Source organism: Cryptomeria japonica, chromosome 7 (genome assembly GCF_030272615.1).
Source record: "Cryptomeria japonica chromosome 7, Sugi_1.0, whole genome shotgun sequence".
Classification (NCBI taxonomy): domain Eukaryota; kingdom Viridiplantae; phylum Streptophyta; class Pinopsida; order Cupressales; family Cupressaceae; genus Cryptomeria; species Cryptomeria japonica.
The window spans coordinates 796910882-796936601 of NC_081411.1; the positions used below are offsets into that span (position 1 = coordinate 796910882).

The 25720-nt window shown below is 41.7% G+C and overlaps 1 protein-coding gene across 1 annotated transcript in view; it reads left to right on the plus strand.

Moving 5' to 3' along the window:
- LOC131057189 (uncharacterized) overlaps positions 1-25720 on the plus strand; it is a 298476-nt gene that overhangs the window by 195744 nt on the left and 77012 nt on the right. The window lies entirely within an intron of this gene.

The window sequence follows — 25720 nt, forward strand, 5'->3', positions numbered from 1 at the left end:
GAAAAATAAAATAAAATGTAGATTTAATGTTTGCACTAATAAAGCATTTCCATAAAAAGCTGTTACATGTTTATTCATAAAGTACATATGACTCTCTATGACATGTTTAACTTATAGATAAAAAGATCGTGCTTTCACATGGCACATTAAGAGTTACATCTCTTTGCTTCCAAGTGAGTCATTTTGTCCAAAGATATCATATTTGGTCCATCTTGAAGTGTTAAAAGTGTCCATGTAATGGTTAGAGTCATTTATGTCAAAAATACAAAAATTGTAAAAATTGTAAAGTTGCAACATTGCCAAAAGGTGCAACAAAAGTGTAAATATGAAATCCATTGGTCATGAGGTGGTTAGAGTAGTTATAAAGGAGTTGGAAATGGTTTATAAAACCATATTTGGTCGAAATCAAGAGGGTAGATCAGTTTGGAGGGGATTTGACAAAGATTATCCATCAAACCCTCAAACTGTCATGAGTTTTTAAGGAATCTGTGGCTATCATAGGTCCATGGAGGATCCCATTTGGTGTAATTTTTATATTTAGAAGTTATTTAATGATAGAGTAATGAAATATATTTCAGATGAATCATTTCTTATACAGTTTTGTGGAGTATTTGGCAAGATATGTTTATCTTTACAATAATTGTCAAAACCCTACCAAGGGTTACCCAGTTTTGGTAAAATGATCATAACTTTTGATTTAACCGTTGGATCTGGCTCAAATTTTGAGAGAAATTGTGTAACTCAGTAATATAAATTATGACTGAAGCGATTGTATTTAAGATCAATATTGTAAACGTTATTGATGACTGTTTGTTACAGTTCATGGTGAAAGGCAGATTGGTGAAGGCAACAACAGTCCAGTTGCAACATTTGGTGTGGTTACACGAGGACTAGTAATGAAGAAAGACTATATGTTTTGGAAATTTATCTGAATCTTCTTTCCATTTCTTTTTGTCTTACCTAATTTGGTTAAGAATTGAATTTTGTGTGGTTATTTTGGTGAAAATAGTTTTTAAAGGATGAAACCCTGAACTAGGGTATTCCATGGCAATAAAGAATTTGTTCTCTCATGTTATGGTGAATATTATGATCTGAAATCTTGAATGAAGGTTTTTAGGGATGCAATATAACCTTTGAAATTGGTTTGAGAAGAATGTTTTATCTTTTTATATGCCTCTTGATTCAAGTTTAAAGTCTACCCTTGAATGAAGGTTTTATGGTTTGTGATAGATGCTTTGCATCAATGCTTTTTATGATAACTAGTTCAATATTAATTGATCATTGTGGTTGGCCCATAACAATGCACTATCAATATTAAAGAATAGTTACCCTTTCACAAAAGACACATCATTTAGATTTTGTATAGAGTTTTGATCTATTAAAGAGAACACATTTCTTAAAAAAAAGTATAAAATCAATAAGATTAATTGATACGTTTGAAAAAAAAACTATTTGATATATGGTAAATTCAATAATGGTTGTATTTATGTATTTATTTCCATATGGTGTAATTCATTCTATGAGAATTTTCTTAATTGATTTAATGTCAAAAATCAATCATGTAAAGATATTTTAATAAGAGAAGGAATTGTGGGATGGATTTTTCCAAGGTTATTAGAATTTTTATCATGGAGATATAGTTAGATACATTATTGAATTGTATATATGCTCTTGAGATCCTCTAGTCTTGTTCAAAAATAATCATAATTAACTAATATCATTTAAGTACCTAAGAAGGTTAAAAAAAAATGCATTCTAATATTTCAAATGAATATGCACCTTTCACAACTCTTTAAAAGTATATGTTAAATTAATATGATGATACATGTAATTCAAAAAATAATTCAACATTTCCAAAATTGATGGAGGAAAGTAATAATTTAAATAAAACATTTGTCTAATAGTCTCAAAAAAAAAAAATCTCGAAAAAAAATATTTACCTCTTGAAGTGCAATCGTAAACATGCTAACCCCCTTTTTTTTTTGGGGAAAAAATCTCCTTATAATCATGCCACAGAACTAATGCAATATATGATGCATCTAATCCTCAAAAAAATAGAAATGATCAATTATGTCACTTACTCATAAAGAGATTTTTCGTCCAGTTCAACTTATTTTTTTTAATATAACCTGTAAAAATGATTAGTATAGCCTAACCTGCTCTGATACCATGTTAGAAATTAGGATCTTAGGATACTAATCATTATAAACAAGATTATAAATTAAATGAAATATGAAACATACATGCAAAATGTACACATTACACAAGATATACATGGGGAAAACCCTTTCGGGTAAAAAACCCCATAAAGCATCATTTAATTAAAACACTTACAAATATAGTCTATCATAAAATAGACATGAACCTGGGGACACTCCTCCAATACTTCCACATGGCCAATAATACCTCATATGCATAGTGATACAACTCACCATAAAGCTCCAAATTCCCACACCTCTTAAATGAGAGAGAACCTCCTTAAATATAGGAGGAAGGGTGACTTCACTAGTCACACCTTTTCAATAAGCCCCACTCATAAATAATTAATAATCTAATAGTTATTAGATTATAAATATTTCAAATGGGATATGCTTATAAAGCATATAATATATAAAGTTTTATAACCTTATATTAGAACATTATATATAAATGTTATAAGGATGTGATCCCTAATAACATTATGTTCTAACAGTAATGCATCGACAACCTTCCAGAGAATAATTTTACACATCTTTACAAAATGTCCGTAGGAAATTTCAGGGCATTTTTGGATGATTGGTCGATTTTCAGTGATCAGGACACCCATCTAATAAAGGCACTCGGAGAATGTATGGAGAGGTGCCGGAAAGCAGGGTTAGCTCTTAACCCGAAGAAGTGCAGGTTTATGGTACCGCAAGGAAAGCTCCTTGGCCACTTTGTTTGTAAGGAAGGTCCGAAGACAGACCCAGATAAGATAGGAGTGATCGTCAACATGGAGAATTCGACGAATGTAACATGGGTGAAGTCATTCTCAGGCCACGTTGGCTATTACTGGAGGTTTATCAAAGGCTTTGCTCAAGTCTCTTGGCCCCTAGACAAGCTGACAAGGAAGGGAGAGCCGTTCGTATTGGGTATGGAGCAGGAAGGAGCCTTCAAGGAATTGAAAGATCGATTGGTGAGTGCACCAATACTGGTGTACCCGGATTGGAATAAGGAGTTTCACGTACACGTTGATGCCTCCAACTTCGCGATTGGTGCTACCCTTGCACAAGTAGGGACGCAAGGACTGGATCACTCCGTTTTTTTCGCCAGCCAATCTTTGTCAATGGCTGAACGAAACTACAACACAACAGAGATGGAGGCACTCGGGATGGTGTACGCGGTTCAAAAGTTTCGCCACTACCTGTTGGCTACTCTGTTCACGTTTTACGTGGACCATCAGACACTAATGTACTTGGTAAATAAATCAATTATCCAAGGTCGGGAAATTAGCTGGCTACTACTCTTGCAAGGATTCACCTTCACCATTATTGTGCGGCCAAGTAAGTCCCATGTGATAGTCGACCAACTATCAAGGATCAGTTCAGGAGAACCAGCTGAAGGGGTGAACGAGGACTTCCGAGATGCACTCTTGTTCCAGATTGCAGTACTACAATCGTGGTACGAGAAGATCGGCCAGTACCTCTCTACTTCCACATTCCCAAAGGAGATGTCCTCGGGAGAACGATGGAAGCTGGCATTGAAAAGTAAGACCTTCCGGCTGATCAATGGCTTGTTATGTAAAATGGGCTTCGATCAAATCCTGAGAAGATGTGTTATGGAGGAAATCCCCAGTGTCTTGAAGGAAGCACATGACGGGTTAGCAGGCGAACACATGGGACCAAATGCAACTGCGAGGAAAGTACTTCTGGCCGGTTTGTGGTGGCCAACTCTACACACCGATGCCCGGGAGTGGTTGGTCGGGTGTGACAATTACCAATGTGCAGGAAAGCCACTCAAGCGGGACTTCATGCCCCTCTTTCCCTCGCAGCCACAAGAGCTATTTGAACGGTGGGGTCTGGACTTTGTAGGACCCTTGAAGCCGAGTAGCATGCACAGGTGCAACTATATTGTAGTGGCTACGGAGTACCTCACTAAGTGGGCAGAAGCCAGAGCCGTACCAGATAACACGGCTCTAAGTATGACATAGTTCTTGTATGAACAGATCGTCACTAGGTACGAGATACCCCTTCAAATCACCGGTGACAAGGGAGCGCACTTTGTCAACCAAGTAATCCATACAATGACGGTAGAGATCAAAATCTTTCACAATCTCTCTAGTCCGTACTACCCCCGAGCTAACAGACAGGCAAAAGCAACCAACAAGGTATTGGTATCAATAATTTATAAGTCGTGTGGGGTGGAGCAGGAGGACTGAGAGGAAAGGCTACCAGCTGTAGTGTGGGCTTACCGCACAACCTACAAGGTCTCTACTGGGCATACCCCGTTCCAGCTCATGTATGGGTAAGAGGCAGTGGTACTTGCCGAGTACACCATACCTAGCCTCCGGGTGGCGGTGGATAATAGACTCGGTGATGAAGAAAGCTTGAGTGCAAGGCTTGACAGCCTGGTGAAATTGGACGAACAGAGGGTAATGGCACAATGGGCAACAGAGGTAGCGCAGCGACGACGAAAGTGCTGACATGACAAGCACCTATGGCGGGTCAACTTCCGGCCCTGGCAATTCGTTTCAAAGTATAATGGCTGGAACGAACTCCAATCGGGGAACTTTAAAGTTCGTTGGTTCGAACCCTATAAGATCAGAGAGGTCGATAAGAACGGGGCGGTGAAGCTATCCACTCTGGATAACAATCCAATCAGGGACCTAGTGAATGGTTCGAAACTGAAAGTCTGCAAAGAACGAAACAAACTTGTGATCGGGATTAACATGCTGGGATATGCTACAAAAGGGAACTGGACCTTTGGCCAGAGTAAGGAAGTCGACGAAGACCTGGTGGTAAAAGGAGAGTCCTACCGGAGAGATGAAGATTGGGCAAAACCTCTTGCAGCCATGGAAGAACGACTTGTGCCAAAGCAGGTGGAAGGTGTTGCGGTTCCCAGGACCCACAAGCACCTCACAAATGCGTATTTTGGGGATATAGCGGTATGGGAGTGAATTTCAGGACATTGGAAGAAGCGGGCCCTATATGAAGGTCTTCGAGAAGGGTACGTAGCATATGATATCGATGAAGAGGTCGAAGCCTGAAGGAAAGCTGAGAATGCAAATAAAGAGGAACCTGTAGACCTGGAGGAAGAACTTGACTTAGAAGAGTATGGGGCAACTCTAGGTCCCTGCTTAAAGATGGTGTTGAAAACAAAAAACCTATTCATCATCGACTCCCAGCAAGGCGAATTGGAAGTCGGACCAAATTCATTGTACCGGGTGATCCCTAACCCCACAAGACCTCCAGATGTTGACGAAGAAAAAGTAAAATGGTATACATAGTATGAAGACTGCTACATTGATGGGCGGTATAAGGGGATGGGACCAACTCCGTTAGTTGACAAGATATAGGACTTGAAGTATGTGGGGACGTGTTGTGCACAAGAATGCTACAGGAGGATGCCGCACGTATGTATGTGGTTGCACGATTCGGAGATAAGGGTAAGGTCCCAGGATGGTTCCTCAGGTGTAAAGAGGAACATAGGAAGCAAAGATGCTGACAAAGGGCTAGATAAAAGATGGAAGGAAAATAGAATGCATGGCAAGGGAACATCAAAGAAACAATCAGGTATCCATACAACAAAAAGGAAACTGAGGGGGCGATAAAATTTAGAGGCATCTAAGAAGGCAACAAGCTATTCGGAGAATCAGAAAGGGCTGAATGCACGACGAAAACGGACCCCAGGATACCTTAGTATATTGAAGGTACGAAAGGTTGAATTAAAAAAATATTATTGCTTGAAGACTTTAAAACAATTGTTAAAGAAGGGGGTACTGAAAATCAGAAATGAAAAGTATGTGGAAGAAAAAAAAAGGCCAGGGTTTATAAGCATAAAAAAATTAAAGTGTAAGGCAAAGGTTATGGAAATAAGTAAGGGAAAATACAATTAATAAAGAGGCAATTATTTTATAAAGAGTTAATAAAATATTTGAGCTTAACCCTAACCCCTAAAAAGGTCAAAAGATTATATAAAGCCCTACAGAGCCCATTTGTACATGGCACACAGGCAAAGTCAAGACAGTGGAAGCAAAATCGACAAAGGAGAAAAGGAGAGTGCAGGAAGGGCCGTACGGCCAACACGCATAGCAAGCAAGTGGAGTCCGTACGACGTACAGATTGCATGTACGAATGAACAGAGGACGTAGTGCACACAATTTGATCCGTACGAAAGCATAGGGCAAACACACCGTATGACGGCTACATAAGAAAAAGCACAGAGCAGACACACCGTACGACGGCGTACGGAAGAGAAAGCATAGAGTAAAACATCGTACAGTGACCATGACAATAGAGCGAGATACCGAGCAAAACACCGTACGACGATCACAGAGAAAAACATTGTATGATGTACGACGAACACGCCAAAGTCGTACGGTTTGTGTTGACCCCCACCGAACAACGTACGATATCCACATCACGGTGTACGACAAGCACAAGGCAATCCGTACGAGGAGATTGGAATTCTGTACAATAGCGTACGGTGGTCAAAACAGGGGGAAAGAATACCATACAAGTAGAGGAAAGGGGACTGTACGGTTTGCCGACGCCGAGAGGAATTGCATAAAAAGTTCGAAGGCATTAGTACTGAAATTCGTGCCATTCGTGCAGACCTCAGTGCAGAGTTGGTGTAGGTTGAAGAGGTTGTACGGTCAGGGAAGGGAAGTGTAAGAACTAATTCGTACGGTGCAGCAGTTGGTCCAATGGTCCGTACAAATTGGCGAGTCACACTTGCAGACCATTATAATAACGGTCAAGGATTGGACAAAAACATGAAAACAAGGCAAAGCAGTTATAGTGCAACCATGACCGCTATAGACCTAGCCAATAGCAGCAAGAAGGCCAAAATAAGGCCAAAAGTGCAGAAGGATCCGAAGGGAATCACTGCCGAGAATGTAGCCTTTGAGAGCGCGACTAGCAGCGAATGCCGTACTTGGTGGGAGGAAACCTCTCTCGACCATGTGATAAATGACTCCCTCAGGAAAGCATAGGTAGACCATGCCATTCAGATGCCGACATTCAACATCAAGGATTTTGAGCCGGTGTTACGGACTATGGTGTCTGGATACAACTGCAAGGAAAGGGCTTCCATCATTCAGTTCTAGGGCTGCATGATACGAGTTTCCTTCAAGGCGGAAGACTTCAGGAGGGTATTTGGTATACCTGAGAAGGGAGCATCAGCAACGAAACCGGCCAAGAAGCTCACCAAGGAGAAAAAGAAGTGGCTGCTGGACTTGGTATGCAGAGATGACCTCACGGAAGAGCAATGGAAGAGCGCCTGGTCTGACAGTAGGGGATTGAAGCGTGCTTTTATTGCACCAGGAGAATGGTGAATGCTGATGGACTTGGTAAAAAGTCGGCTCACAGGGGCTAGTCATGCATCCGATATAGCCATCTAGATGATAGGGTTGATGACTGGCATTAAGTGCGGCAAAGTTTACAACTGGGGGCAGCTTTTTGCTGAGAGGATTCATGATTTCCTCAAGCTGGAACACAAGACATTTTACATGTGCCACCACGCCATCAGCCTATTTCTGTATGCCGTATGCCTGCAAGTACCGCCAGAGATGTGGGGGACTTTCGAACTGCGCGGAAGGGTGGAAACTAATAAGTTGTCCATGTACTATTATGCCCATCTAGACACGCTTCGTGACTCCACGTAGCCGACAAAGAGGAGGAAGCTGGACGTGTCCGTTGAAGTTGAAGATGACAGCAGTACCGAGGATTTCGAGGAGGCCGAAGAAATTGAGGAGCAGGAGAGTGGAGATGAGGGATTCCGTATGGCACCACACTCGGCAGGAGAGGATGAAGGGGAAGAGGAATCATAGAAATAGGAAGGGGAGGAGGAGGAAGAGCAGCATGGAGGGCTACGAGTACAGTGGAAGAGCACGCGGGTGAAATTTGCACCCCCAAAATTGTCCTCTTCAACACACTTGGTACCACAGGAAGCACTTATAGTGGTCAATCCGGTAGGGGACGTAGACCGGTAGGGGTGCTATTTCGGAGAATTGATGAAGGAGAACCACTAACACAACGACGGGTGTCATTGCCGCAGATCAGTCTGGCTGTACTCGAGTCACATGTTGTACCAGCCGCATAATGTATTAGTAGGCCTGACCGTACGAGTAGTGACCTAGGTGGCGGGAGAATGGTAGACCGTATGGTGGCAGAGGAGGCTGTACAACATAGTTCGAATGAAATGGTCCAAGAGACGGCCGTACCAAAGGAAGAATAAGCAATTGTACAGGAAATCGGTACTAGTACAGTGGGTACATGTACTGGCTAGACATATACTAGTACGACAGGTACTAGTACGGTACCAGCAGGGAGAGATGAGTTGGGGGATGTATCGATGACGGGAGATGGTCTAGAGGAGTTGGCAGTACTAGACACATTGACGGATGAGGATATAGATGCACCGTTGGATGGGTGGTTGGGGCACTTTGCACTCACACCTCACCCTCCCCCCTTGCCTTCACCACATGCCATGGCAGTTGGACGGAGCCAGACACAGCATAGGACCACCCCTATCACAGATCAGGATGAGAGGATGTCTGCTGAGGAGCAGAATAGAGCAACAAGAAGTGGTAGACAGAGCTCAAAGATCATTAATGTTGGGGAGAGCGGGTCTGGAGGACTACTGGAAGGTCTTCACATCACTCCGCCAGACCCTAGAAATCCAGTAGTTTCGCTCCAACGGTTCTTTGGGGAGCTATAGGGGATTTCAGATAGAGCACGCAAAATGGCATAGTTGAGTGGATAGATGGATGCCGACAACTCCGCTAATGCTTAGAAGCTGTGCCACTTCATGACTTCCGGATGTGCAAACGAGTTTGCACGCCACTTCGAGCAGCAGGGGTGGCTAGACAATAGTACGCCAGAGATGGTACAAGAGTGGACGGGCATGCGACTGGTGGAGGGAGTGGGCACCTTGGGCACCACCTTGAGCAGTATGGAAGGATCTTTCCGGGATGTCTACCTATAGATGCGACAGAGTCAGATAGAGCAGCAGACCCAGCAACTGTATGTAGCAAAACTGGAGAAGGAAGGGGAGAAGCATGCGAAGTTAGCCGCAGTGGAGAAGAACCCGAGGATTGGGCTAGAAACGAAGGTGACTACTTATGAGGCCCGTTGCAGCATGCAAAAGAGGGAGGTATAGGTACTGGCAGCACAAGTGGTTGAACTTACTCTACAGATGGAGTAGAAGGACAAAAAACTGTTGGAGGCCACACACATGGTGAAGAAGGCACAGGAACGACAACTGATAGTAGAGAAGAACCTCAGACTCCACACAGGGCAACAACCTTCTTCGACCACCACAGGGACGCCTGCTCCCCCTTCTCAGTCTTAGTCTTTTGTTTGTTATTTCAGCTCCTGTTGTCTTGGTCGTCTGGAAGACGACTCTTTTTTGGGGTGGCTGATGTTAGGGGTGAATAACACAAGTTAGTTTATAGTAGGATCGGGTGTTTATGTTTGGTTGTGTTGAGTTGCTGAAAGGTTCCCGTGGGGTAGTTGGTAGTTAGTGATGGTTGGCAACTTGGCCAACCGTCGAGTCTATATATGGTATGGATGGAACCTGGGCAAAGATGGTATTGTACTAGCATATTTTGGGAATTCAATAAAGATATCATTATTCTATCATAGTTGTTCTGTTATTGTTAGTCATGCTTTGATATATATTAATGTTCTGTTACATGAATTGTTGGTACGTGTGGGATATCTTTGTTTATCCGTGAGTTTACCAACCTCACCCTAAGGACTAAACAATGTTGAATATATGAAAGCAGAATTTGATGGTAGAATTTCCTGCTTGGAAACCAACTACAATAATATTAATGACAATCTGGTAACATTAGTAAAATTCAGCAACAAGGTCATCAAATGTAGTGCAAAAAGTATAAAGGTTTTAACTGAGAAGTTTGAGAAAATGAAAGAAGCTAAAATGCAATTTGTTGATCTTGAAGCTTTAGACAAGGGCAAACAAACTCTCTAGGAAGATGAAAAAGGACCTAGAACCCATACGAGAGCTCACCTTAAGAGAGTAGTTGAATAGTCAAATTATGACCTAAAGGACATGAAAAAGCTCTCTATGAATATCTCTCAACTTGGAGCTGAAGCAGCCGAGGCCCTGAAAACCCTAAATTAGTTCTTTCCTTGTTTGTTGTTTTGTTTCTTTTTGTTGTGTGTTGGTTGCTTGGTTCTTGATTGTATGTTGATGGCAGCTTTTTGTAATTAGAGTTTTGGGTCCCTTCAAAACCCGTTTGACCCTTAATCAAAAACATCCCTTAGTCCTGTATTGCTACAATTCTATCCGGCCAATGTAGAATAGAATGTTCTCGCTGAATATCCTATCCTCACTTGTGTAAGGAATCCCTAATGCTGTTTTAGTTGATCAATGGGGACGACCTCAAGGTTTCAAATGTTAGTTCATGACTGTTGGATAGCTCAACGGTTTGATGTGTTTTGCTGGTAACACAAGGAGTCTTACGTTTGCAACAAGCTGATTTGCATCTAAAATGATGTTGCCTTTCTCAAGCTAGGGTATAAAAGCAAAGAAGGGTTTAGGAGACCTAAAATTAACAAGACTGGTGTGCGAGTAGACATATTCGACATAATCAATCCCTTCTCGGCAAGAATAACTCACAACCTCACAAGAAAGATGCAATCTTCAAGGGAGACTTAGAAGATATTTAGACTGCAGGTGCATGCCTAAGCACCCAATTCTGGCGTAGCTTAGACGAACACCTGCAATTGAACTAAACACAATTTTAAAGGCTTGGACTAACCATACACAGGGATACACAATCAATATATCCCCAATGGAATGAACCCGAATCCATCAAATACCTGCGCACTAGAAAGAATCTATCTAAACCTACTGAAGGAAACCATGCAAACAGAATAAAAGCAAGATGGTAAACACCAAATCAATGTCCATATATTGATTTCAGCTGCTATTACAACAATTTCTGCAACAGTTCTACTCTATTCCTAAAATCTAACCTTCTACAAAAACTCATAACTATCTAACTCTAAAAAAATCTAACCCTTTACAAGAGAAAGGCCTTTGCCTTTTATAGATTTTACAATTTGAATCGATGGCCAAGATTGATTGCATCCAACAGTCCTGATCTGCCCTCTACAAATTAGCAGCTTTAACCCATGCCCATTTAATCCTCAGTTATCCTTTCAACCACATTCCCAACTACCTACACCTGTTTGGCTTTAATCTGGTCAATCGGGTAGTTGGACATAATTGACGTGCCCCCTTGTTTTAAAATATCTTGAATGGGACCCACAAGCTGTTCAATTTACAATAAACAAGTTCAGTTTTCAGAAACTGAATTTTTGGAATTAAATCCAGCTATGTATCCTTTTGAGAATGCACATTTTGTAACATTTTGAGTGTTCCTTGTCTTTGGTCTTGAGGGCGGACTTCATCTCTGATTCAATAGTGGTGCACTTCTTCGTGCTTCGTTTTTTGACCTTGCACCCTGCAGTGCGATCTTGCATTCTTGCTTCTTGGCATCGCTTGCGATTGTGTCTCCAATTTGCGCTCCAAGTTGACGCTCTAGCTCTTCCTAATGTTGATCTACAAATAATCAATTTCGACTTGGATTAATCATTTTCGAAAAATTAAATAAATTACTTGAACAAAAATCAAACTTTAGGGAATGTCGGGCTTTATCCTGATGAAGAGGAAGGATGCTTTTAAAAACAAATAAAATTCCCCCCAAAATATAATCAAAGGCGGAAATTTTGTTTTTGAACACCCTTTGTCTTGTGATAAAATTCGGCTATTTCATTTTAAATTTGTGATTCCAGTTTAAGCGACTTGGTCTAGCAAAAGTTGGCTAATTTAGGTGAAATGTGTGATTTTAGTTAAACGTCTCCTCTTTTGAATTCGGGCATGTGAACCAAAACGCAAGATGTTTTTTAAAGTGAGAAATGTTTCCCTTTAAAATTTTTGGGCCTTCAGCTGTTTTGTGAGATGCTAAGATTTCAGGAAATCAGAGAACATCGTGCGACTTTACCTTTCCGCACGAATTTTGGGATCTAAGGATGAAATGCAAAGGTTCAAAGGTCCTCCTCCGATTGGAAGCTCGACCATTCACAGAAAGGTGAGCGAAAGAAGACACAAAGCGCTCTGGACATTTCTCGACTTTGTGAGGCAAAATGAAAACCGTGATTTCAAAATCAATGAGATCGACCCCTCTTTCATTAAATCATTGGTGTGTCGGCATTTTATAGGGCATGGTCGGAAGAATGCGCTAATTCTTTGTTTCACATTATGAAGGGGTTTATTTTAGGGTGTTGAAGACGCTTGCCTGTAATGGACACCCTAGAATGCCCAGAAACTAAACCAGCCGCTAAGAGGAATTTGGTCAAACAGTTTGCAGCCAACTCCTTATTTCACCGTTTAATGTTTAAACCCCTTATGGCTTCGGAAATGAAATGCTTGTTTGTTTTTATGTTTTTGCATAGATTTGAAATCACATAACATGAACAAGAAGGAAACTACAAGAATATGCAAATTGAAGATTGAACTACTGCTGATAAGATGTTATTTTCAGAATCAATAAAATCAAATACATGGCAGATTATCAACTCACTAATTATTCCAGCATTATTGACATAATACTCCAACAATCATTTTCAATCTTGCTGCTACAGTGACATGAATAGTACCCACGTGAATAGTACGTGCGTGAATAGTGTTGCGGCAATATTAATTTGTCTTCAATAGGTCCAATATGTTCATAAAATCATCTCCTCAAAATGGCATAAGCGTCAGACAAGTAGGGAAGAAGATACGAACAAACATTAAATCTGCCTGTAGCTGGAAATGCACCCAATCTGCTTGATAATGAAGCTGATAGTAATGGATTCCAAAGGCCAAACCCCAGGGGAATGACGTCTAGAATGTCACAAGAGAGGATAGACGTCCTCTAATGCCAAGAACGGATCTGCAACTCACACATACCAATTCTTCTCATATTCAACATGCTTAATGAAGCCACAAAAGCTTCCTTTTATTCTTTCTCTAAGGGACGACCCAACTCACTTGAGCAATGTGGGATAAAATATGTGCAATATAAAACATATTAAAATATTCACTTATGTCTCCCTTGGGTGCCCCTTTGATTTGCACACATCCCCATAAAATAAATATTAAAGTAACACTTTAATATTTTACAATTAAATTAAATGTTACTTTAATAACACTTCAGGCATTAAAATATATTAGCAATCGGACTTCGAATAGCGGGAGTGATAGCTCGTCGGAAAGCTCTCGTCGAGGAGGATCGAATCCAATCACCAAAACTAGCCTCTGTTGTGTCTTGCTGACTTACTAAAAATAGTAAGTATGCCTGAAACCAAGTAAATCAACTCCGTTTTGGCCAAAATTGGAAATGACTAGGCCAAAACACTCCAGGATCCCCTTAAACCTTTCATTAGCCCTTGGGACCATGTAGAGATAGGCTAACGCACATACACTTGGTCAACTGCTAAAGTGGGGACATTACAGTCCGCCCCCCTTGAAATTGCTTGTCCTCAAGCAATCTCAGTTCAGCCTGTTGTATCACCTGCTCATTCTCCCATGTAGCATCTTCCTCCGGCAGGTCTCTCCATCTGACCAAATACTCCTTCACTATCCTGTTTCTGAGTTTCCTCTCTCTGGTGTCCAGAATAGCCTCAGGTATTAACACAAGCTTCCCCTCCTCATCCAAAGGGGGTAAATCTGCAGAAGGTACTACACTTTGACCAATGGCTTTCTTAAGCCTAGACACATGAAATACATTGTGTACCCGACTGCCCTCTGGAAGCTCAAGCTCATAGGCGACTTCGCCCACTCTGCGAATCACCCTGTAAGGACCATAAAATCTAGGTTTCAGCTTCTTTGCTCCACTCGTCTTGAGCGATGACTGCCTATATGGCTGTAGCCTCAAATACAGCATGTCCCCCACCTCGAAACTGCGCTCTACCCTATGTTGGTCAGCATACAACTTCTGCTGATTTTGAGCCTGCTGTATATTCTCCTTGAGCGCTCTCAGGATATCCTGACTATCCTGCAACAGATCCTTGGCTTTGGGCACTCTGCTGTCCCCCAAAGCCAAATCCATGAAGCTTGGTGCTTCATACCCATACAATGCCATAAATGGAGTCATCCTGATGGTCATGTGATATGTGGTATTGTAACAATACTCCCCCATGTATAACCACCTGACCCAACCTCTTTGCTGCGCAGTCACATAGTTCCGTAAATAACCTTCCACCCATTTATTTACTATCTCTGTCTGCCAATTTGTTTGAGGATGGTAGCTCGTACTAGGTGTAAGATCTGTACCGCACAACCTGAACAACTCCTCCCAAAAGGCGCTCATGAACTTGCTATCCCTGTCACTAACAATAAATCTCGGTAGCCCATGCAACCTAAAAATCTCTTTGAAGAACAAATTTGCCACCTGAGCTGCTGTGTAAGAAGAGGGAATAGCAAAGAAGTGAGCAAACTTCGTCAATCTGTCTACCACCACATAAATGCAATCTCTTCCCTGCACTCGTGGTAAACCAATGATGAAGTCCATAGAAATGCTTTCCCATTTCCTGTCCGGAATGGGCAAGGGCTGTAGTAAACCTGCAGGAAACGTGTGCCCTTCCTTATTCTGTTGACAAACTGCACACTCCCTGACATACCTCTGAACATCATCCTTGAGCCCCCTCCATGAGAACCACTCTTGGATTTGCCTGTAGGTCTTGAAGACCCCTGGATGCCTAGCTGTAGGCGCATCATGAAATACCCTCAATATCGCCTCTTTCAACTGTGATGATAGAATCAAATAAACCTTGTCCTGAAATCTGATCAATCCATTTATCACCTCATAGCGATCATCCTGTATAGTACTTGAAATCAAACCAGAAGCTCAAGTATCTCCGACATACTTTGCTATAATCTTATCCCTCCAGTCTCCTGTAATCTTTGCAAGAGCACAAATGTGAGGTCTTCTAGATAAGGCATCAGCTACTACATTCTTCTTCCCTTTGACAAACTCAATGTCAAAGTCATAAGCCTGCAATTTAGTGACCCACTTTTGCTGCCTGTCATTCAAGTCTCGCTGGCTCATGAAATACTTTATGCTGTTGTGATCCGTCTTGATCACAAACTTCCCTCCAACCAAGTAGGATCGGAATTTGGCCAAGGCATGCATGATGGCCAACATCTCACGATCATAAATAGAATAGCTCCTCTCCACACCTTGGAGCTTCCTACTCTCAAAAACGATGGGGTGCTTCTCTTGCATCAATACTGCTCCAATCCCATCACCTGATGCATCACAATGAAGCTCAAAAGGTTTCGTGAAGTTTGGTAGAGCTAGGACTGGACATGAAGACATCACCTGCTTGAAATGCTCAAAACACCTCTGTGTTGCCCCTGTTCACATGAAGGCCCCCTTCTTAGTAAGATTTGTCAAAGGAGCAGCTGTCTAAGAAAACCCCTTAACAAACCTCCTATAAAAACCACATAAGCCATAGAACCCCTTAAGCTGAGTAAGGTTCGTAGGTGTGGTCTAATCAACAATAGCTTTAATCTTTTCAGGATCCATCCGATCTCCCTTTGCACTGATAATATGACCAAGGTACAAAAGCTCTGTCATCCCGAACTCACACTTAGACTCCTTGGCATACAGTGACTCTCTCTCCAAGATAGATAGCACCTCCTCAAGATGCTGCAAATGCTCCTCCCATGTCCTGCTAAAGACCAAAATATCGTCAAAGAAAATCAAAACGAATCTCCTCAAATGCCCCCTGAACACCTGGTTTATGCAACTCTGAAATGTAGCAGGAGCATTGGTTACCCCAAATGGCATAACCAGAAACTCGAAATGATCATAGTGACACCGAAAAGCTGTCTTCTCAATGTCCTCTGCCCTCATACTGATCTGATGATACCCTGATCTCAAATCTATCTTTGTGAAGAAGCATGCCCCATGTAGCTCATCTATCAGCTCATCTATTCTCGGAATGGGGTGCCTGTTCTTAATGGTTTTCTTGTTCAAGGCCCTGTAGTCAATGCACATGCGCATTGTTCCATCCTTCTTCTTAACCAAAACAACTGCTGAAGCAAAAGGGCTTTTGCTTGGCCTAATGTGCCCCATCTCCAACAACTCCTTGATGGCTTTCTCTATCTCATCCTTGTGTTTTTTTGGATGACGATAGGGCGTGATCATAATGGGCTTAGCCCCCTCTTCTAACTCAATGACGTGCTCTATCCCCCTATTTGGAGGAACGCTGTGTGGAATACTGCCAAATACCTTGGCATGTCTATCAAGGATGTCCTGCATATCAGGCGGATGACTCTTAACCTGTGGCTCTGGTGATGCTGGCATAATCAAGCACTCCGCTGCCCACTCAACATCATCATGTCTGAACAACCTCTCCATCCTCCTCAAAGAAACTACCCTACAATTGCCATCTGATAATCCTCTGAGTACCACGGTTCTGCCCTCATGCTCGAATCTCATCTCTACTCTCTCCATGTTGAGAGTAAACTCTCTCAACGATGCCATCCAAGTCATCCCTAAGATAACGTCATAATCACCCATGTCCACAACATAGAACTCATCTTGAAGCTCATAACCATCTCCCAGTCTGATGCAAAGATTTGTAATCTTCTGTGTGCATAGTAACTTGTGACCACTAGCTACCATGACTCGGAATCCATAATGTTCTTCAGTCTGCCACCCTCTCCTAGCCACTAACTGTGAATCTATGAAATTATGTGTGGCCCCAATGTCCAGCAAAGCAACCACCTTCTGTCCCTGTATGGTGCCACGCACCTTAAAAGTAATTGCCTTTTGAGCACCTGTCAATCTAGCTAGGGACTTCTCATTCCCTGAACCCTCCTCAGCGGCACTACTCTCACCATTAGACTCTGACTGCTGCTCCTCATCCTCTGACTGTGACTCCTCAGCAGAGAAGTACTCCATCTGGTTGGCCTTAGCCTTCAGAGGACACTTGTGAGATAAATCCCACGGTTCCCTACACTGAAAACATAGTTTTTTCCGCCTCAACTCGTTCAGTGTCTAATTGTCTAACCTCTTTGATTCTTTTTTCTGAGGCTGAGAATCCCTATGTAGAGGTTTATTATCCTTATCCTTCTTGTAGTGTGGATCCTTAGGAGTGAACTTACTCCTAGAAGCGGAAGGTGCAAGATCTCTCGCCTTCCGAATGGCATCCTGCAATGTGAGGGGATCATGTCCCTTCACCCAACCACGAAGAGGCTCTGACAATCCATCCACAAACAATACAATCAACCTTCTCTCCGAAATGTCTGTAACCAATACTGATAGTCTCTGAAAATCTGAGATGTAATTGTCGATAGGACCCCACTGTCTCAACTGAGCTAACTCCTTGAAATGGAGTTCTGGATCCTTTGTATCAAACCTGTCAATCAACCTCTCAGTGAACTCTGCGTATGTGTCTATCTGATTATGGCCCAATGTGACCATACCATGGTGCCACCACTCGTGTGCACTCCCATCCAAGTGCAATGCAGCATACTTAATCACATCCTCCTCAAGCATAGGATTAAGCTGAAAATAAGTATCTAATTTCTGGACCCATGTCCGTGCTGAAGCCTTCCCTGTACCATCATAGTATGGAATAGACAACTTTCCCAACTTCTTCCTCATCTCATAATTCTGTTGTCGGTTTCCTCTCATGGGCATATTCTTGAGTCTAACATCCATATATTCCCTGAATGTCATCTCAGCCTGTAACTCAGGGCTAGAGTCCCTCCAATCATCCATAATCATATCTTTAATCTCTTGCTGTGTAGGACCGACATTATTCTGGTCATTCTGTCTCGGAGGAAACTGCGGCATGAGTGGTCTCGTAGTAGAAGAACCTGCTCTAGCATATGTCCTGGTTCCCCTATTAACCGATGCGTCTCCATTACCTCCATTACCCTGTTCACCTCCCTGATTAGCATTATTACCCTAATTGGTATTATTACCTTGGTTGCCATTATTACCTTGGTTGCCATTATTACCTCGGTTGGCATTATTGCCTTGATCTGCTCTTGTCAAATGTTGTGTAAATGCTATAGCCATCTGCTGCAACGTACCCTGGAGCTCCCTCTAACCCCTAGCAAGATCACTGAGCATCTCCCTAGTGCTAGATTCTCCCCTTTCCCCATCTCTGTCACCCATGGCTGGTGCTGAAAAAAGGTCACCCTCTTCTTCAATCTTTGGTGAATTCTGTAGGTTTGTGTTTGACCTGTTTCTCCTCAAGTAATACTGATGTGCTGGACGCATGAAACCCTCACAGGATGGCAGGAAAAACAAGCTCTGATACCACTGTAATGGACACCCTAGAATGCCCAGAAACTAAACTAGCCGCTAATAGGAATTTGGTCAAACAGTTTGCAGCCAACTCCTTATTTCACCGTTTAATGTTTAAACCCCTTATGGCTTCGGAAATGAAATGCTTGTTTGTTTTTATGTCTTTGGATAGATTTGAAATCACATAACATGAACAAGAAGGAAACTACAATAATATGCAAACTAAAGATTGAACTACTGCTGATAAGATGTTATTTTCAGAATCAATAAAATCAAATACATGGCAGATTATCAACTCACTAATTATTCCAGCATTATTGACATAATACTCCAGCAATCATTTTCAATCTTGCTGCTACAATGACATGAATAGTACCCGCGTGAATAGTACCTGCGTGAATAGTGTTGCGGCAATATTAATTTGTCTTCAATAGGTCCAATATGTTCATAAAATCATCTCCTCAAAATGGCATAAGCATCAGACAAGTAGGGAAGAAGATATGAACAAACATTAAATTTGCCTGTAGCTGGAAATGCACCCAATCTGCCTGATAATGAAGCTGATAGTAATGGATTCCAAAGGCCAAACCCCAGGGGAATGACGTCTTGAATGTCACAAGAGAGGATAGACGTCCTCTAATGCCAAGAATGGATCTGCAACTCACACATACCAATTCTTCTCATATTTACCAATTCTTCTCATATTCAACATGTTGAATGAAGCCACAAAAGCTTCCTTTTATTCTTTCTCCAAGGGACGACCCATCTCACTTGAGCAATGTGGGATAAAAGATGTGCAATATAAAACATATTAAAATATTCACTTATGTCTCCCTTGAGTGCCCCTTTGATTTGCACACATCCCCATAAAATAAATATTAAAGTAACACTTTAATATTTTACAATTAAATTAAATGTTACTTTAATAACACTTTAGGCATTAAAATATATTAGAAATCGGACTCCAAATAGTGCGAGTGATAGCTCGTCGGAAAGCTCTCGCCGAGGAGTATCGAATCCAATCACCAAAACTAGCCTCCGTTGTGTCTTGCTGACTTACTAAAAATAGTAAGTATGCCTGAAACCAAGTAAATCAACTCCGTTTTGGCCCAAACTGGAAATGACTAGGCCAAAACAGTCCAGGATCCCCTTAAACCCTTCGTTAGCCCTCGAAACCGTGTAGAGATAGGCTAACGCACATACACTTGGTCAACTGCTAAAGTGGGGACATTATATTGCCATTCACCTAGATGCAACTTGGCATTTCGTTGGCTTCTGAAAGGAGATTACTCAGCATTCTATCAGCTTTTGAAAGGCCGATCCTCTCTATGACCCTCTCTCTCTCAATCAGGCAGACCACGAACAAGAGAATGAGGGGGTCCCTTGTAACAGGGGTGGGGTGTGCATAACGCACAACAAGTCCGAGGTTCATTTCTTTCATAAATCATAGTTGGGGAATTAGTTTGCTTCTCCTACTCATTAAGGTTAGGTCCTTTGCTATTTGGGGTCTCTAGTATGTGACATGTTAAGAAGAAGATCCATTTTGTTTTAATTTTTGTAATTTGTCAGTTTGCCCCCTTGACATTGTTGCCTTGGTGGTGTTGTGACCATTTCACACATCGCCCCATTTAAAATGGGGACCCCCCTCTTTTTGCTCGTTTTTGCTCGCCTTCCGCTTTGCTTTTTAGGGTTTTGGTAGTTTGTCAGTTGTCTGGATTAGGGTCAAGCCTTAGGGTTCCTTTTTCGATCTTTTCAGGCCAGAGTCCAGTCAGTCTTGAGAGCTTTTTGAGCTTCCTTTTGTAGGATGCAATTTTGAATGAAATGAATTCGCCAGAATGGTCTATTTTCAATTGGAATTTTGGGTGCAGAGTCTTGATTTGTCTAAGTATGAATGATGAAATTGAGAATTTTGTCCAATTGAGTAATTTTGACCAAATTTTGAGTTTTTTGATATTTGATCTCGGGCATTGGAAATGATTTGTTTTTGCCTTGAGAAGTGATTAAACTTGTGAAATCATGATATTTTGGCCTGTAGGAGCAAAATCGCTCCTGTCCCTCAGTGAAGCACCGGAGCTCGTTTTCAAAAATCTTACTATCTCTGCAGGATCAAGATGATTTTTTGAATGGAAGTAGCAAAGGAAGGAGTGATCTTTCCGTTAAATATAAATTGAAGAATTTCACGAACACAGAAATGCCTCAGGAAGCAAAATCGCTCCTGTCCCTCAGTGAAGGACCGGAGCTTAAAATCAAATATTGCTTTGTCCTTGCAGGATTTTAACAACTTGACGATTTAAAAGGGTCCAAGGAGATGCATTTTACGAGTTGAATATAATTTGAAGGCCAAACATGAAGAAAAGTGGACTAGAATGCCAAGATCGCTCCTGTCCCTCAGTCAGGGACCAGGGCGAAATCCATTGTAGCTCTCGTCCCTCTCCCAGGGACCAGAGCGAAATTCTTCATAAGGCATGTCTCAGGCAAAGATCAAGCAAGTTTTATGTTTGAAGGCAAGAAAGGAGGTGAATTGAACCCGTTTAAGATAAATTCAAGATTACAAAACGTCAACAAGGGATCCAAATGCCCAAGTTCGCTCCTGTCCCTCTCCAAGGGACCAGAGCGATTTTTGCCTTAGATGAATTTCTTGCCAAGTTACAATGAATTCCAAGGCGTGGATGAGTGAAACAAAGTATAACAAGACCATTGAAGATAAATTTTGAAGTTCGCAAAGTGAGATGAAGCCTACAAGAGCAAAATCACTCCTGTCCCTCAGTCAGGGACCAGGGCGGTATGGTGATTATGTTGCCTTTTCGCTAAGTTTAAACCTCTCCAAGACGAAGTACAAGGGTGGTGAGGACGTTTTAAGGCATCTCAATGAAGAACAAAGCATCAAAGGTCGCCAATATTTAAAGATTTGCACCAAATACCCTAGTTCGCTCCTGTCCCTCAGGCAGGGACCAGAGCGAAATTCCTATAAAGGCCTAGATTTTGAAAGTTTACCAAGTATTAAGCGGCCAAGAGGGATCAAGGGACTACGTTTTACCCAATGAAGGTAATGGCAAGTTGAAGAAGGCAAGGACGAGCTCAAAACCTTGAAATTCGCTCCTGTCCCTCTCCAAGGGACCAGAGCGATATTTACTATATTTGCCAATTCATGCAAAATTCATGCCAAGTCAAGGTTTTGCGAGGTCGCACAAGGTCTAAGGAGTCTTAACAAGATGATATACAAGGGTTTTAAACGTCAAATGAATACCAATTTGTACAAAGAAGCTATATCGCTCTTGTCCTTTGGACAAGGACCAAAGCGATTTTTATTAAAACCTTCATTTTCCTTCAAATGCATGTCAAGGCAGGGTCGCACAAGGTCAAGGACGCCATTTGGAAGACTTTGAACAAGAGGCAAAGATCAAAAGTTTGCAAATTTGAGCCAGGACACAAAGATCGCTCTTGTCCCTCACCAAGGGACCAGGGCGATAATCCTCCAAACATCAAATACGCCTTGTAGAAGTCAAGTGAGACAAGCATGGAATGAAGAAATAACATTATTGTTCGCCTTATTATGGAGATTTGAGATTTAAAAAGCAAGATCAAGGAGAAACTATGAAGTTCGCTCCTGTCCCTCTCCAAGGGACCAGGGCGATAATGGTCATAAGAGGCATTCGTTCACACAAGCAAGTCAATCAAGCTCGAATGACCCAAAGAAAATGGCAATTTCAATGTAGGAATGAAGATTTTGAACGTCAAAAGTACAAGGATCGAGACTAAAATGGTAGATCGCTCCTGTCCCTCAGTCAGGGACCAGGGCGATGAGGTTTGAATCTTCCCACTTTCCCAATTTTGGCGCTAAACAAACATTTGAATTTATTTAAATGCTAGAAAATTCGATAATTTGAAAATTTAATTAAAAATGGCATTTAAATATTGCGCTTGATCATTAATTAATAATTATTTTGCCTTGTCAAAAAATCGAATTTATTAATTTATAAACGAAGGCATTTAATAATTAATTATTAATTAATAAAAAAAAAAATCGAATGGAGCGCTTGGTATTAATTTGTTTTACAAAGTCGGCCCTTCTTATTTATTTAAAAAATCATTTTTAATTGCCTAATTTTACCAAGGTCGGCCTAGTGGTAATTGAGGTGTGAGCGCTTATAAAGGTTGGTGAAGATTTTCATTTTCACATTATCATTTTATCATCCACATTCAAGAGCAATTTGAGGAAGATAAAGGAAAGTGCGAATTGTGTTTAGAGAGAGCGAATTTCATTTCAAGCAAGGTGGTGTGAAGTATCATCAAAGGAGGTGCGAATCTAAAGTTTCATATTGTGCGAACTTGCCAAGGATATTGGAAGATCACGTCAAAAACTTGAAAGGTGGCGAAGTTGCTAATTTGAAGAGGAGATCACGTTAAAGCCATCTAATATCAATTTTGCCTAGGCGATTTTATTCATTTTGCATTCTAGAGTTAGCTCTCTAGTGAGGTATGGCGATATGGTTTTATTGTTTTAATCTTGATTGTTGATCGTCATTGCTTCAAATTTTGAGTTTTGAAATTTTGAATTCCAGTTGCTCAATCGTTATTTAGGAAATGATAACTCAAAGACTTATCATGAAGTTTCCTAAAATTAATCTAATCTATGTTATGCATTGCAAAATCCAGTTACTTATTGTGAAATGTTGTGTAGGTATGGCGACCCCTAAGGCGGGAGCATCCACCAGTCGTCCAGCTCTCATGAAAGAAGATCAGAAGACCGAAGAAGTGGAGACCAAGATCGTGTCGAAGTGGAGCAACATTGGAGATACTAACTTGGGCAACTTCAGCACGAAGAAGTTTCGAGATGTCCCTTACATTGGCAAGCCATCACCTGTCGCCTGGAGGATAATTGAAAGTGGCATCATTAAGGCGGCCAGCTTCCCTCCAGCAGTACAGTGTCATGAGTTGATGATCGAGTGTGCTCGTCATTATGATCCTCAATCCAGAACGATCGTGTCCAATGAAGGAAACACTTTGGTGTACCTTTCAGAGGAAGCTATAAGTGAAGCTTTCCATCTTCTAGAACACAGAGATATGATATACAAGAGCATAGAAGGAGCCAGGTCAATGTACGAAGATGATCCAGATGCTTGCCTAAGCATCATCAACAAGAATTGGTTACTCAAGAGTTGTCCTCGCCTGAGTAAGGTACCGAACACACCACACAGGATTGATTTCCAGGAGGAGTACAAAGATTTGATTACAATGCTCAACCGAGTCACAGGAGCTTCGAATACGCAGGACTACCTCACAGAGGAGTGATTGGAAGAGGACCCGGCGAGGTCAGAGTTTGTGATTCTTATGTCCACTTGCATCATCCGCCAGGAAGCAACTACAAGTTAGTTAATGATACCTTCACTATGAACATCACAAGGACATTGCAAGGTGGGATTCACAACAGATTATCTCAGGATGCACAGAAATTAATAAAGAGGTATGGTGCTTGGTTTATTCAATTTCCGATGTTTACTTATATCAGAGTACATGGATGTCCTTTACCTCCATACATGTTGCCGAGATATCCGACAGACAGAATTATGTTACTTGAAGTAACAAGACAATTGGTAGCTTATGCGAAGGCATTCAGACACAGACATGGGAATGGAGTTCCGGTACCTATCATTTTGGGTAATTCAGTTGAGGTATGTCCTAATGCTTTAGCCATGGATGACGCAGAGAAGGAGTTAGCCTTGTATTCTTTTTCATCCTTTGCTTTGAGAGAAAGCTTTGATCCACATGGACATTTAGAGGAGACAGTCGGTAGGAAGTTTAAGCATGAGTACCAAATTGAAGATTTTATGATGAATCTCTTAAGATGATCTTGAAGTGAAACGAAAAATGCATTCTAGATTGCCTTTGGATTTCATCAAGAAATGCAAGATTTACAGAGTGGCCGACCAAGCTCAGGACAGTGGCAGACATATCCAGTCATCCTATGATCGAGAGAGTAAGTCAGTAAGGTTAGATTGGAATGAGCCCGAGGTTGTGGATTTGGATGCTTTGATGGCTCCAGTCTTGTCTTGTACTCTCAGATGGGTTGACGTACAGCATCAGAAGTTGAGAGAGCAAGGCATAACTATGACTTTCACTTTGGAAGAGAAACCAGCCGAAGGTGGAGCTAGTGTAAGCGAAGGCAATCCTAATCCTAGAAATTCAGGTGAAGGTAACCTTCGAAATGCAAGTGAAGGCGATCTCCATCCAAGAGGTTCGAAGAGGAAAGAGAGACCTAGAAAGAGGGAATCTTCCAAGAAGAAGCAAGAGGCCAACCGAGATCGTTCATCCGGTACTTCTTCTAGACCAGAGAAGAGAACATTTCAGGTGGAAGAATCCATGGAGTCGATGGTACAGAACGATAGGTAGGAAGAAGGATAGGCACCGCAAAGGTCACCAGGTGGATCTCTCCAGGATTATGAGCTAGATGAAGATAAAGAAGATAACGAAGTAACATCTCCTCCCAGAGAAGAAGAAGTAGTGCATAAGGAAATTCAGGTTCAAGAGACAAGATCGGCCATTGGACATTCCCAGGAAGTGATAGAGAAGAGAAAGGCTACCAAGATGTCCAAGATGATTAGAGACGAGATTGGATCCAGAAAATTACAGATAGCTACACCAGCAATAGACAAGTATGAAGGTGAGATCTTAGCAGAGGAATATGATGTAGAGACATTTGAGCTAGGTCCATCCACAGCTGAGCAGACACTAGATGATGCCACAGATTCCTTTGAGGCATTGAAGGACAAGCTTAGAGAAGAAATGGAGAAGAGTAGAAAGCTTGAGAGAGAGAGAGGTGCATGGAGGACATATTTCAGTCATCTCAATGAACCTTTGGGATGTCAGGATCCAGCTAGATCACCAGTGCAGGCACTTCCCCTTCAATCAATTAATGAGGCAGAAAGATTCAGGAATATGTTCCAGCGTACGAGTACTTGGATGGATAAATCTCATACAGTTGCCGTAGAATTTGTAACAAGGATGATGAAGACTATTCATCAAGCTATCCAGGTTCTTGAGATAATCCACAATTTGATGATAACAGTAGCCGCATTTGCTCATACCAAAGATGCTATCATTCCTGTCTTGAAAGTAATTAGACACACATCAAGGAAGGTCTTAGCGCAAGAAAAGATCATGGATGGAGGATCTCACAGTTTGCTTCAGTGGTCCACC